This window comes from Staurois parvus, unplaced genomic scaffold (genome assembly GCF_062004578.1).
Source record: "Staurois parvus isolate SC_StPar_1 unplaced genomic scaffold, SC_StPar_1.0 ptg000711l, whole genome shotgun sequence".
NCBI lineage: Eukaryota > Metazoa > Chordata > Amphibia > Anura > Ranidae > Staurois > Staurois parvus.
In genome coordinates this window covers 760,619-775,096 of record NW_028318507.1, presented here as the reverse complement: position 1 = coordinate 775,096, position 14,478 = coordinate 760,619, and the positions used below count along the sequence as shown (strand labels likewise).

At 42.4% G+C, this 14,478-nt stretch overlaps 1 protein-coding gene across 1 annotated transcript in view; it reads right to left on the bottom strand.

The window, feature by feature from the left end:
- Window positions 1–14,478, bottom strand: part of LOC149445766 (integrator complex subunit 14-like) — a 65,339-nt gene that overhangs the window by 43,408 nt on the left and 7,453 nt on the right. The window lies entirely within an intron of this gene.

Below are 14,478 nucleotides of genomic sequence, written 5' to 3'. Positions count from 1 at the left end.
CTGCAGTGGTCTTATCCCAACCCTTTGGTATAAAGCCAGCCATTTCAAAATCTCTAAAAATTTGAAAAAATGGCTTGGAAATACCAAAGCTTCCTCTTTGCTCCAATTAGTGACCCTGTAAGGAAAAAAAGCCTGCCATTCCATAGTCAGTACAAGTGTCTGTACTTGGCTCTGCTTCAATCACCTTCTGTGGAAGACCCTAGAATTCCCTAAAATTCCTTTGTAGGTGTTGGCTTCTTAAAAAAGTAAAAACTTGCATGGGATTAAGAGACCCCCACCAATATAACTCTGGCAATAAATCCTGATGACGGGGCAAATGCGTTTATTAGGAATTTTTATGTTTATTTATATTTTACATGACAATTTATTCACACTATCACGCTTGTGGTCACATGTGTGTTCTGTTTGCACTATTTCTGTGTTGATATTTTATGGGGGATGTTTTTGTTTTTTTGGGGGGATTTTTTTGTTAGCATTTTTACTTACATGCGTTATTTTCTTTCAGTCCCATTTTTGACACATTTTATGCACTAGTCCCATTTGGACTATTTGTATGTTCACTATCACTTTCAGATCCACATTAGGATCTATTCACACACACATTATTGTGTGAGTATTGTAGACACTTGTATCACCTTGTTGATGGTTATTCACTTCTTAATCTTTTTCACTTGTATGATCCCTGGGGGATCAAGTTTCATTTGGCTGTTACAGTTGTGTTCAAAATAATAGCAGTCAGACATCACTAACCTGATCAATCACTGTTTTTGGTAGAAATGATATTTCTACATGGCAAATAATTTACTAGCAGGTGTAGTAGAGTAATAGAAATCCAACAGACCCAACAGTCATGACATGCATGCTGCTGATTCTGTGTAATTGAATCACTAATTGAAAGGGGCATGTTCAAATAATAGCAGTGTGGAGTTCTATTAGTGAGGTCATTCATTCTTTGAAAAACAGGTGGTAATTATTGCCCTTATTTAAGGAAGGAAGGCAGCAAATGTTGTACATGCTGGTTACAGTGCATTTCTCTCTGAAATTCTGAGGAAAATGGGTCGTTTCAGACATTGTTCAGAAGAACAGCGTACCTTGATTAAAAAGTTGATTGAAGAGGGGAAAACATATAAAGAAGGGCAGAAAATGATAGGCTGCTCAGCTAAAAGGATCGCAAATGCTTTAAAATGGCAACCAAAACCTGAAAGACGTGGAAGAAAGCGAAAAACTACCATTCGAATGTATAGAAGAATAGCCAAAATGGCAAGGACTCAGCCAACAATCAGCTCCAGGAAGATGAAAGAAGGTGTAAAGTTCCCTGTGAGTACTGTTACAATTAGACGACGCCTATGTGAAGCCAAGCTATCTGCAAGAAGCCCCCGCAAAGTCCCACTGTTGAAAAAAAGACATGTGCTGAAGAGGTTACAATTTGCCAAAGAGCACATTGACTGGCCTAAAGAGAAATGGCGCAACATTTTGTGGACTGATGAAAGTAAGATTGTTCTTTTTGGATCTAGTGGCCGGAGACAGTTTGTCAGACGACCCCCAAACACTGAATTCAAGCCACAGTACCCTGTGAAGACAGTGAAGCATGGTGGTGCAAGCATCATGATATGGGAATGTTTCTCATACTACGGTGTTGGGCCTATTTATCGCATACCAGGGATCATGGATCAGTTTGAATACATCAGAATACTTGAAGAGGTCATGCTGCCGTATGCTGAAGAGGAAATGCCCTTGAAATGGGTGTTCCAACAAGACAACGACCCCAAACACACCAGTAAACGTGCAACATCTTGGTTCCAGACCAACAAGATTGACGTTATGGAGTGGCCAGCCCAATCCCCAGATCTTAATCCAATAGAAAACTTGTGGGGTGACATCAAAAATGCAGTTTCTGAGGCAAAACCAAGAAATAGAGAAGAACTGTGGAATGTAGTCCAATCATCCTGGGCTGGAATACCTGTTCACAGGTGCCAGAAGTTGGTTGACTCCATGCAACACAGATGTACAGCAGTTCTCAGAAACAGTGCGACTACAACCAAATATTCATTAAGTGATTCAAAGGAAAGCAAAATCTTCAAACATTTTTCAGTTTATATTGTGAATGTTTGAGTTTGTAAAGAAGAATACAAACACTGCTATTTTTTTGAACAGTCTAATATTCACTTTTCTTCCATTTTTTTAGAGGAACAACACAAATTTGATCTATTTTTCTTCATGTTTTGATTTGGAATAGAATGTGTCGTGTTCCCAATGCATTTGTGTGGATGGAAATAAAAGCTATTAGAAGGATTTTGAGCTTTATTCACTTTTTTCAATACACTGCTATTATGTTGAACACAACTGTATATCACTAGGCGTTTATGAGGACTCGGTCACGTTGTGTATTTTGCTTTATATTTACATCATTTATTTATATTTATGTTTTTTATTCACTTATACTTTGGTTATGATATTCTTTTATGCACTTAGTTTTACATAGATAGCGCTACATCATTTACTGAGTTATTTGTCTATAGATCATTAGGTATATGACTGGATGGTGGTGGCTTCATTAGTTTATTCATTTAGTGGTCTAGCTAGGAGCGCAGGAGGTTTTCATTCACAAATGCAAAGGTGCTCACTGTACAGCTGTAGGTTAGTCTGTTGTTTTTTCCTATGAATTTACTTTTAAATATGTACAGTATATACAGTATATATATATATATATACACTATATATTACTAAACGTATTGGGCATCCCAGTTTAAGCAGCAATAGACCCTTCCCTCAACAGTAGATCCCTTCCAGCAACAATAGATCTCTCCAGCAACAATAGACTACCATGCAAAAACAGATCCTTTCCAGTGACAATAGATCCCTCAGCAGCCAGCATCAATAGACTTTCCAGGACACCCCAGTACCCCTTGCCATTACATACATTCAGTGCTGGAGGTGCCGGTTTCCCTGTGTTCCTGCAGGAAAAAAAAGCCCTGTACATATATACACAAAACACATTTATATTTTTTTAGACAGAGAGAGGGGCCACATTTATTAGTCTATGTGCATATCCGCAATACATCGCACAGATGTTTTTTGTAAGTTCCAAAGCATTCATTTTAACTGGTTCCCGCCCAGCCTATGGCCGAATGGCGGCCGGCAAAAACCCTCGTCCCTCCGGGTGGACGCCATATGGTGTCCTTTCGGGCATGCGCAGTTTGCATGCCCGAAGAGCCACGCAATGGCGCGATCTGTCACCAGCCATGTACCTCGGACACGGCCGATGACAGATCTGTGTTTCGGCCATGTTGCCAGTACCATGTGACCTGCTGTGACCAATCACAGCAGGTCACATGACAGTTGTGTGCAATGGATGGCTTCATTCATGCCATCCATTGTATACTAGTATGTCTAGCTGTGAATGGTCACTGCGATCACATGCACAAGCTGGGCCAATCACAGCCCAGCTGTGTCATGTGATTAGCTGTGGCCAAATCACTGTTAAGAAAAAAAAAATCCTGAATGAATCGGTTTCATTCAGGTAAATGCTTGCTTATATTCATTCTTGTGTAAAAAAAAAAATATATAGATCACTTCCCCAAAGTAGTACAGTGTTACTATGGTAACATTATACTACTTTGGTCATAGTGAAATATGAAAAAAAATCTTAAAAAAAGAGAAAAAAAGTAATACAAAATAAAAAAAGTTAAAAATAAAAAAAAAATATATATATCAATTTTTTTTTTTTGTACTGTCACCAGTCAGTGTCCCTGAGCACCACCATGCGCTGTACTGCACTGGTGACAGTATGTAAAAAAAAAAATAGTGAAAATCATTTTTTTTTATTTCTTCATGTCCGAAAAATGATGACAAAAAAACTTCAAAAAACTCGCCATGCCTCTTATGAAATACGTTGAACTGTCTGCTTTGCAAAAAGGGGTCATTTGGGGGATATCTGTACTGTTCTGACATTCTTGGACCTCAAGAAATTAGATTGGCTGTCAGTACTTCAGGATTGATCAATATTCAGATCTATACCACAGTTTGTGAACTCTATAACTTTCCTACAGACTAAATAATACATCCTAATTTGGGTTATTTTCACCAAAGACATGTAGTAGAACACATTTTGGCCTAAATTTATTAAGAACAATTATTTATTTGCAAAGTTTTATAACAGAAACAAAGAAAAGTGTTTTTTTTTCAAAATGTTTGGTCTTTTTTGGTTAATTTAGCAAAAAATAAAAACCCCGGCGGTGATTAAATACCACCAAAAGAAAGCTCTAGTTGTGTGAAGAAAATGATAACATTTTAGTTTGGGTACAATGTTGTATGACCGCACAATTGTCATTCAAATTGTGAGCACTGAAACCTGAAAATTGGCCTGGGCAGGACGGGGGTAAAAGTGCCCGGTATGGAAGAGGTTAACAATCCAAGCGGAAAGCCAGTGTGGAGTTCATATAAGTGTGCACTAGATGGCGATGTTGAGATGTTACGTTTTCTTCGAAAAAAGGTGAATTTGGATATTGAGCAGTAAAGTTTCCAATTCCTGTGCCTGTGTCATCACATGAAACCTTGGGATCCATAGACATAGGACCATTGCTGCCTGCTGGGTTGTGTCATATTATGGCAGCCCCCAGCCCACTGATGGTAGAGGAAACCGCCGCTACCTGGTCACCTGGGCCATATTTATGTGTGATGGGTAAAGTTGCCAACTTTTTTTGCTAACAAATACCAGCCGCAGTGGGTGTGGCTTTTAAAAGAAGGGTTCTGTGTGGTTTGTTAAAATGTTACTAAACCCAGGACCCTGCATTCACTATATCTGGTCTCCTTGGATCCTGCATTCACTATATCTGGTCTCCCACAGTACACACAACATGGACATGCAATTATTTTAGTAACTATAAACTATTAAATACCTTTTCTAATCAGCAGTATATAGCAGTCTTGTGATTTTTATCAATGTCCAGCTGAGCACATGTTAAAGTTTGTAGGAGGAGTTTTCATTTTGCTCTAGGAGGATGCAGGATCACTGACCCTCTGTCTGGACAGTGCTGATTGACCCTGTGCTGATCACATGCATTCTCCCAAGAAAAAAAAAACGCTTTAACAATACATACCAAACTGAGCATGTTCAGAGTGACTCCACACAATATGTCTTATCAGGATATAAGAGGGGGAAGATCAGAGAAGTCAGGATCAAACATTGTTTTTACACAATGCAGAGGATTAACCCCTTAGGTTACGCATCAGGGGCGGACTGACAATTCGGGCATTGCCGAGGGTCCGGGGTCAGCAGGGGGCCCAGTGAGAGGCTCACTGGGCACAGTTCACTAAGCGGTATCTTACCACATCCGAGTATGCGGTAGGATACCGCACAGCATTTTTTAAAAAAAGTTTGAATTCACCAAAAAACACTACTAAAATATCCCGTGAGTTATTTTATCAAGTCATGCGATATTTTAGTAGTGAAAACCATGCAGAGTTAATGTTTCAGCTGTCCGCGGGGTTCCCACTGACAGCTGAATGTAAAAGATAGAATTGCCAGCAATTAAAAAAATAATTTAAAAAACAGCGTGGGGTCCCCCCCTCCATCCATACCAAGCCCATTGTTTCTGGTATGGGTTTTGAGGGGAACCCCCACGCCAAAAGTGGAAAAAAAAATAGCGTGGGGGTACTCCCCAAAATCCATAGCAGACCCTTTTCCAAGCATGCAGCCTGGCAGATCAGCAAAGGGGGGGAATAAGCGAGTGCCCACCCCCCCTTGAACCAAGCCTGTTCTTGTGCATTTCTTCCAGATCTGTACAGTAATCCAAGATAATAAAGACCGGTCACTGCTGCTCTCCCTTCTTGGTGACTGATCTTGTGTCCGCCCCCTCCTATAGTTTTCTGCAGGTAGCCTGTGGTGGGTGGGGCCTGCTCAGTCCCTCCCACAGCTCTTTCCTCTGCACATGCTATATACAGCACAATGATGATGTCACCTCTACCCAGGTAATAACTGGGTTTGCAAAGTCTTTTAATGCACACAAAATAGATTTAAATCTTTTGTCATTGTAAAGAATTATATTTCAATAAACGTTTTTGTACCTAGAGTTCAGCTTTAAGCTGTTAAAGGGGGATTGTGGCTGAGTCAACTTTATTTCCATGACTGCCACACACAGTTTGGAGACCAATTATAAGTCTGAATATCAGCAGATCACAATTCTGCAAACTATTATCAGTTTGTTAAGATTTGTGACCACGCCCTGTCAGTCACCTCCCCCTTCCTCACCCCTCGTTTTCTACTTTTATCCTTTTTCGCTTCTACTTTTTCTCCTAGATTGTTGAATATAAATCGTATTTATAAAAAAAATACCAAAATAGGAGAAGCCCAATCATATATATTCAGTAGTCAAATATCTTGGACTTTATATAAGCAGGCTGCTGTTTTATGATATCACCATGCCGCTTCTCCACCTCTTCCAATCAGAGAACACTTTAAACTTGCTCAGAAAATGCAAAACAATCTCTGAATGGCACCCATGGTGAGCGGCTCAAGTTGGACCAATGTAACTATGTATAAAATATCCAGGGGCGGACTGACCATTCGAGCACTGCCTGAGGGCCTGAGGGCCCGGGGTCAGTAGGGGACCCCATGAGATGCCCCTGGTACCTTTTATTGGCTTTTTCATAGGCTTTTTTGGGTGTGGGCGAGGACACAGGGGCCCCATGATCCCCTATTGCCCGGGGGCCCCATGAGTTGTCAGTCCGCCCCTGAAATATCCATACGTGAAGTTCTGCTTTAAGGTGAGCTTGGCCTTTAAAAGTCACCCCCTGAATACAAGTGTCAGGCAGGCCATAGATGATAAAATTTTCTTTTCTTCCACCATGGGTGGAAGGAAAGAAAAGTGCTTGATTCCCCCATCAACGCTGATTCCCTTCCACAGCATTACTGTGTTCTGTAGTCAGGAAGCCTTCCCTGTGGCAGAACACAATGATTACTGCTGGCTGATATACCCACCGGCAGTGTTCACATGCATAAAATCAGACAGGCTGGTTGTACTGAAGTTGATCGATGGCTAGCCATCAATCCATCTATGGCCAGCTTTAGAATTTCATTATTAGTGGAAAAGCGCTTAAAGTATGAAAAGTGCAAAGGTTTAAATTGCATTGTGTTCAATAGTTTAAAGTTTTAATAGCAATAATACACACACATCTCCACCCACCCAGTCATACAATCATTGGTGGTCAGTGGCATTTTAAAAGGCCCCACCCTTCATCACTGGTGGTCCGCGGCATATTAAAACCTTCCAAAACACTCCCAGAACGTTAGTGACCAGTGGCATTTAAACTTCACCAAAACAATCCCACAATCATAGGTGATCACTGGCACTTTAAAATCCCTACATCTTATTACTGGTGGTGAGCGGCACTTTAAAACCCAAAAAGCAATCCCAAAAGACTGGTGGTTAATGGCCTTTTAACCCCACCCCCACCTTCAATTGCAGCCTTCCCATAGGATTGATTAATTCCTTGAATCCTTCAGTCTGTAGTGAGAGGAAGAGGAGGGAACAACAATATAAACAGTACTACACTATTTACATTGGTGATCTCTGTGATTGGAAATCACATCTATCCCATGGCACAGAGCCACCCTGATCGTCTCTGTGCCCTTACTAAATGTTCTCCATTGACTAATGGCAGGAGTAAGAGCTTTGTGTGTGTGCAAACAAAAGTCTGTACTGGTACATCCATCCACCCATGTAAGGAGGTTAAACTTTTCAGGCCCCAGATTAGCACCCCCTTTAAACTTCTCTTTAGACCAGCCCCCCTAAACTTTAATTCAGACTCCAGATCAGTATCAGCTTATATCACATGACCAGAAACAAGATGTGTGGATAGTTTTCCACACCTTCCTGTATAGGCACCATGCTAGTTGAAGGTTTGATACCATTGCTGGGTTGTTGGAAAAAGCATTCAGCACTGCCAGAACATAGGGTGGGTCTGCGGGACCCTTGTATTTATTTCAAAGTCCCCAGGTTAGTTGGGAGGTATACTGTAGTCACTATGCCACAAAGAACAAAATTGTAAATTCGATCATTACATATACAGTGGGGCAAAAAAAGTATTTAGTCAGCCACCAATTGTGCAAGTTCTCCCACTTACAAAGATGAGAGAGGCCTGTAATTGGCATCATAGGTAGACCTCAACTATGAGAGACAAATGAGAAAAAAAAATCCAGACAATCACATTGGCTGATTTGGAAAGAATTTATTTGCAAATTATGGTGGAAAATAAGTATTTGGTCACCTACAAACAAGCAAGATTTCTGGCTCTCACAGACCTGTACCTTCTCCTTTAAGAGGCTCCTCTGTCCTGCACTCATTACCTGTATCAATGGCACCTGTTTGAACTTGTTATCAGTATAAAAGACACCTGTCCACAACCTCAAACAGTCACACTCCAAACTCCACTATAGTGAAGACCAAAGAGCTGTCAAAGGACACCAGAAACAAAATTGTAGACCTGCACCAGGCTGGGAAGACTGAATCTGCAATAGGCAAGTAGCTTGGTGTGAACAAATCAACTGTGGGAGCAATAATTAGAAAATGGAAGACATACAAGACCACTGATAATCTCCCTCGATCTGGGGCTCCACGCAAGATCTCACCCCGTGAGATCAAATTGATCACAAGAACGGTGAGCAAAAATCCCAGGACCACATGGGGGGACCTAGTGAATGACCTGCAGAGAGCTGGGACCAACATAACAAAGGCTACCATCAGTAACACACTACGCCGCCAGGGACTCAGATCCTGCAGTGCCAGACGTGTCCCCCTGCTTAAGCCAGTACATGTCCAGGCCCGTCTGAAATTTGCTAGAGAGCATTTGGATGATCCAGAGGAGGATTGGGAGAATGTCATATGGTCAGATGAAACCAAAATAGAACTGTTTGATAGAAACACAACTCGTCGTGTTTGGAGGAGAGAGAATGCTGAGTTGCATCCAAAGAACACCATACCTACTGTGAAGCATGGGGGTGGCAACATCATGCTTTGGGGCTGTTTCTCTGCAAAGGGACCAGGACGACTGATCCATGTACAGGACAGAATGAATGGGGCCATGTATCGTGAGATTTTGAGTGCAAACCTCCTTCCATCAGCAAGGGCATTGAAGATGAAACGTGGCTGGGCCTTCCAACATGACAATGATCCCAAACATACCACCCGGGCAATGAAGGAGTGGATTCGTAAGAAGCATTTCAAGGTCCTGGAGTGGCCTAGCCAGTCTCCAGATCTCAACCCCATAGAAAACCTTTGGAGGGAGTTGAAAGTCCGTGTTGCCCAGCGACAGCCCCAAAACATCACTGCTCTAGAGGAGATCTGCATGGAGGAATGGGCCAACATACCAGCAACAGTGTGTGCCAACCTTGTGAAGACTTACAGGAAACGTTTGACCTCTGTCATTGCCAACAAAGGATATATAACAAAGTATTGAGATGAACTTTTGATATTGACCAAATACTTATTTTCCACCATAATTTGCAAATAAATTCTTTCCAAATCAGCCAATGTGATTGTCTGGATTTGTTTTCTCATTTTGTCTCTCATAGTTGAGGTCTACCTATGATGCCAATTACAGGCCTCTCTCATCTTTTTAAGTGGGAGAACTTGCACAATTGGTGGCTGACTAAATACTTTTTTGCCCCACTGTAGTTCCCTGCTTACAGGATATAGATGTGAACACCTTGTCTGGTTCGTTTAAATAATTGGGAACTATCTAGCAACTGGACACGAGAGAGACAATAAATGTCTTGGTCAGAATTAGGTAATCACGTACTATACATACTGTATATGACACAGCATATAAAGTGCAGGGTCAGGACTGTGAAACATACAGGGGTCAGAAGGGTGTAACATGGGGCCCTTACTTTGCTGGTGAGATCACACTGCCAGGCAGTAGGTGCATAGATCAGAGCTGAGCGCTGGAACAAGAGATTCAGCCCTGGACTTCAGGACATGACCTGGATCAGCAGGACACCAGGATTATGCTTCAATCCTGGGACAATCCCATAGACAATGCCCCACAGTTCTAGAAGGGGCAGGACTTACGTTGTGAGGAGCACAGGGACATTGCTGATAGTCCACTGTGTGTTAACTAATCTTCACTTCAGGTCTGTGAAAGAAGAACGTGGCTCCAACGTCCCCTAGCATCCAATCTCATCAATATCACAAGCGCTGCTCTGCTACATGAATCCTTGCTGCAGCTCTAGTGCTTGTGATGTGGAGAAGATCTGGCTTCAGGGGAGCTGCAGGGTGAGAAGACCAGATGAGATTGGTGACACCCCCTCTCTATGCGGCGCTCAGGGAACATAATGGGAGCAATATTGATGCTCAGAGAGGGTCAGAAGGTATATTGGTGCTAAGAAGGTGGTGGAGGGAATAGTAAACCTTAGCAAGGGGGACAATAATGCCCAGTGGAGGTGGGAGGGAACAATAATGCTCTGGGGAGGGGGGGAGGTTATAAGCAGGGTATGGGAGGAACAACAATGCGAAGATTTGGTTGAGGGAAAACTAGTCCCCAGCCAAAGTAGAGAGAACAATGTTGCCCAGCGGAGGGCGAGGGGAATAAAAATACCCTAGATGACTGTGAAAGGTGGGCGAGAACAGTAGTGCACAGAACTGGGTGTGGAAAAAATAGTGGTCAGTAACGGTACCAGTGTGTATTGGGGGGAATCAGTAGTGACCTGTGGGCTGGTTTACAATAGTACCCAGAGGGCGGTGGGGAGGAACAACAGCACCCAGTAGGGGGTGAAAGTAAACAATGGTGTCAGTGGACAAAACTTACCTTGCACTGCAGTCCTTGTCCCGCGAATCTGCTCTCTTCGTCCTCCTCCTTCTGCTACCTGGACTGAGTAGACTCTGTCAAGCAGTAGATCAGTTCGTCTGCAAAGAGCTGGAGCTGTGCGCTCCATCTCTCGGTCCTAGACACACGGGATACCAGGATTCTGTTAAAATCCTGGGACAGTCCAGAGGAGTCTGGGATAGTTTTGGTGGTATTTGGGGTTATGCCAATCCAGATGGGCTTGAGACATTAAAGATCTAAGCCCTTCAAGAGCACCTATCTTTACATTTAGGCTCTCATTAAAGGGGAATGTGAGCTCTCTTATGACAGTGATAAACCTCAATTAAAAAAATGAATACATATGAAATGTTCATGACTGGGCAGGGCGAAACGCGTTGAGGCGCATGGCCTGGATGGAGCCTGGGCTGAGGCTGCTTTTACCATACAGATTGTTGGGTTTTGCTGGATGTGAGACACCTGGGACGTTCTTTCTACATGCTGTGAATGGCTGTCACAGTGCCGATCATTACTAGAGTGCCTGGGAGATGTCAAAGACTGTGCTGAAAGCATGCATTGAGTGAACTCTCAGCACAGAAACTCCCGTCACCCAAGGAAACATATGTGTAGTGTGTGGGCATTAAAGCCCACCCTCTTTGCCGCTGCACATATGTGTTACATTGGCAAGAGGCTAAGATAGTGTGGATGTCACAATTTTATAGGTATGTGAAAACTGTTTTGCTCATACTTAGATATATTCTTCTTAATCCATGTAGCTGCCTTTACCCTTGCTAATATATTTTGTCTTCCTTTCTCAACAGAGCAGTTTATGGGTCATACCACCACATGGATTTAATTTGAAATTTGGATAGGCAGTTACTAATTCCCTAATCCCAGGGGCCGCCCACACCATCTACTACTGATGCCCCCCTGATGGCAGACCAGCTCTTTGCGAAAGCCAATAGTCTTCTAGCACTATCTGTATTGCCAGTTGCTGGTTTCCAAAGGATGTCTTACATTGCATTTGGAAGGATCCAAAGGATTCGGAATACTTCTTGTTTTAAACAGGGTAAAAGGAACACTCAATTTTCTTGTTAAGAAAAAAGAAATTAAAAACACATCAAGTATTAATTTCCAGACCCTCAGGCGAGGAAGGAAATTCCTGAGTGTTCGCCAAAACAATCAAGGCTGGAGATATTCTTTGAATATTGTGGTTCAGGCAAGACTTGCGTTGTTCAGCCTTAGTCAGCAGCAGAGTAGCAGAAATGGAGCCGTTTCTGCTGTTTTTCTTTTGGTGGAGGTGGATGGGTCACTGCCAGCATGGAGTATTTCACAGAAGCAAGCACCGCTCCATCCAGATGTAGCCAATCCAAAGCCAGGCTACAGGGAGGAGAGATCTTCTAATCAACAACTCCTTCAATCAAGTTCACAATAAACAATGATTCAACTAATCAGAGCATCGCTGCTTCCCCTCAGAGATTGTGAGATTGGTAATAACAGTCTTTTGGTATGATGCAATAAAAAAAATGTCTAAAAGGCCCCACACGTGAGCTTCAAAGGCATTCCTACACCTGCGCATAATTTGCATGGAAAAATGGCTTATTGTCTAACAATGTACCTATGCAGTAAACACGCTCCGTATTTTGCATTATTTCCAGACAGGGCAAAATTGATGGTATTTTTAGACCTCTAGACTCCTTAGGTATGGAAATTAAAACTACCAGGGCATGTTTTGTATTATGTTCTGAAGCGGTTGGTTTGACCTGGTCGGAACTTTTGAATATTATGTTCTGAAGTGGTTGGTTTGACCTGGTCGGAACTTTTGAAAAGTCTGCTATTAAAGCAGTTGTGCAGCTTAAATAAGAATGTGCTTTGTAATACCTATTGTGGAAAAAAAAAAAAGGTGTGCACCCTCCTGTACACTTTAGTTGATATAGAAGTGTTCATTTATACAGTACAGGGCACTCACTATATTATAGAAGAGACAAGCAAACATCAACAGTACCGCATTGGGATCGGTATGTGGGATAATGTCACGAATAAGCTCCGTACAAGGCATTTCATTGCCATGGAATGTCTTCAGGGGACAGAAGAGACTTCTGGTCTAACACAGTCAAGCTGCTCACAGGAGGAGAGTGATGACCTCATCAATGTTCTGCTGCTCTGGGGTGGGTCTTAGACCAGGCTGTATTGCTTAAGTGCAGTGTAGGCTGCAGGGAGGTCCACTACTTGGCTGTGCTACGTGACAGGATTTCCTGGATCACAAGACTGGCTGAACACATTTACTAATTGTTTGGCACTGTTGATATAGAAGTGTTCATTTATACAGTACAGGGCACTCACTATATTATAGAAGAGACAGGCAAACATCAACACTACCGCATTGGGATCGGTATGTGGGATAATGTCATGAATAAGCTCCGTACAAGGCATTTCATTGCTAAGGAACGTCTTCAGGGGACAGAAGAGACTCCTAGTCTAACACAGTCAAGCTGCTCACAGGAGGAGAGTGATGACCTCATCAATGTGCTGCTGCTCTGGGGTGGGTCTTAGACCAGGCTGTATTGCTTAAGTGCAGTGTAGGCTGCAGGGAGGTCCAATACTCGGTGTGCTACGTGGCAGGATTTCCTGGATCACAAGACTGGCTGAACACATTTACTAATCATTTGGGAGAGTTCACGTATGTCAATTGTGTGTTTAACTGTTTTCTTGGAGCACAAGCCTGGGAAAACACAGCTGCAGGAAGCGCAGCATGCTTATTACAACAGAGCTAACTCACAAACACATTCCCATTTGTGCCAAAAGAAAACGCCTTGCCTGTCTATCCATTTGCCCAGCCCTGCTTGTATATTCAAACAATAGGTAAGCTCCTTCCATCTTGTTATTCTACCCTCAGCATACCGGCCCCACTCCACTCCTTCCTAGGAAGACGTTCTTGCAGGACTTCCTTAACCTTCTGCCACTAATCTCCGTTCTTCCATCATCCCGCAGATCTCAGCCATTTGACATTTTCCTTTTAATTTTGTCAATTAAATAAAAAGGAACCTCTGAGCGGGGAACGAAACCTGTAATGATCTTTCTTCAATGTGGTCTTTATATTCCTCCTCATGCTGGACACTTGTAAAGGAAATCTTTGTTTTCTTTGGCAGTGGCCCTCATTGCCAATTACTATTCTGAAATTATTGCTCATTTTGAGCTCAGCGTAATACAATAGTATCTTTTTCCTTTGCTGTAAATGACATCCGGTGGAGCTGGCCCCATGCCTGTAATTCCATTTATTACACAAAATTTTCCCAAATAGGTTATCTCCTGGCTGTGTGCTTTAATTAGGCTTCAAACCCCTTCCTCCTGCAGCGGTTCTGAGAGGTCCAAAGTTTACTACTGAGGGAAAATATGTGGAGAAAAATATCCTTCAGTGAGGAATATTCATCTGTCTGCCGCCCAGGAAGGACACTGTACCTAGTCATTTAAAACAGAGTTCCAGACAAATAACCAGGTAAAAAAATGAATAGCTGATTTAAATTATAAAACACAAAACCATTTTTTTTGCAGCAATTTTCACCTTTAAGCCAGAGATGTACACTGCAGTACTTTGTTTCTGTCACTAGATGTCCCTAATTTGATGACCAGCATCATTCAACCCACTACCTCTGAGCCCAGGTCATCCTGGACTTTCCC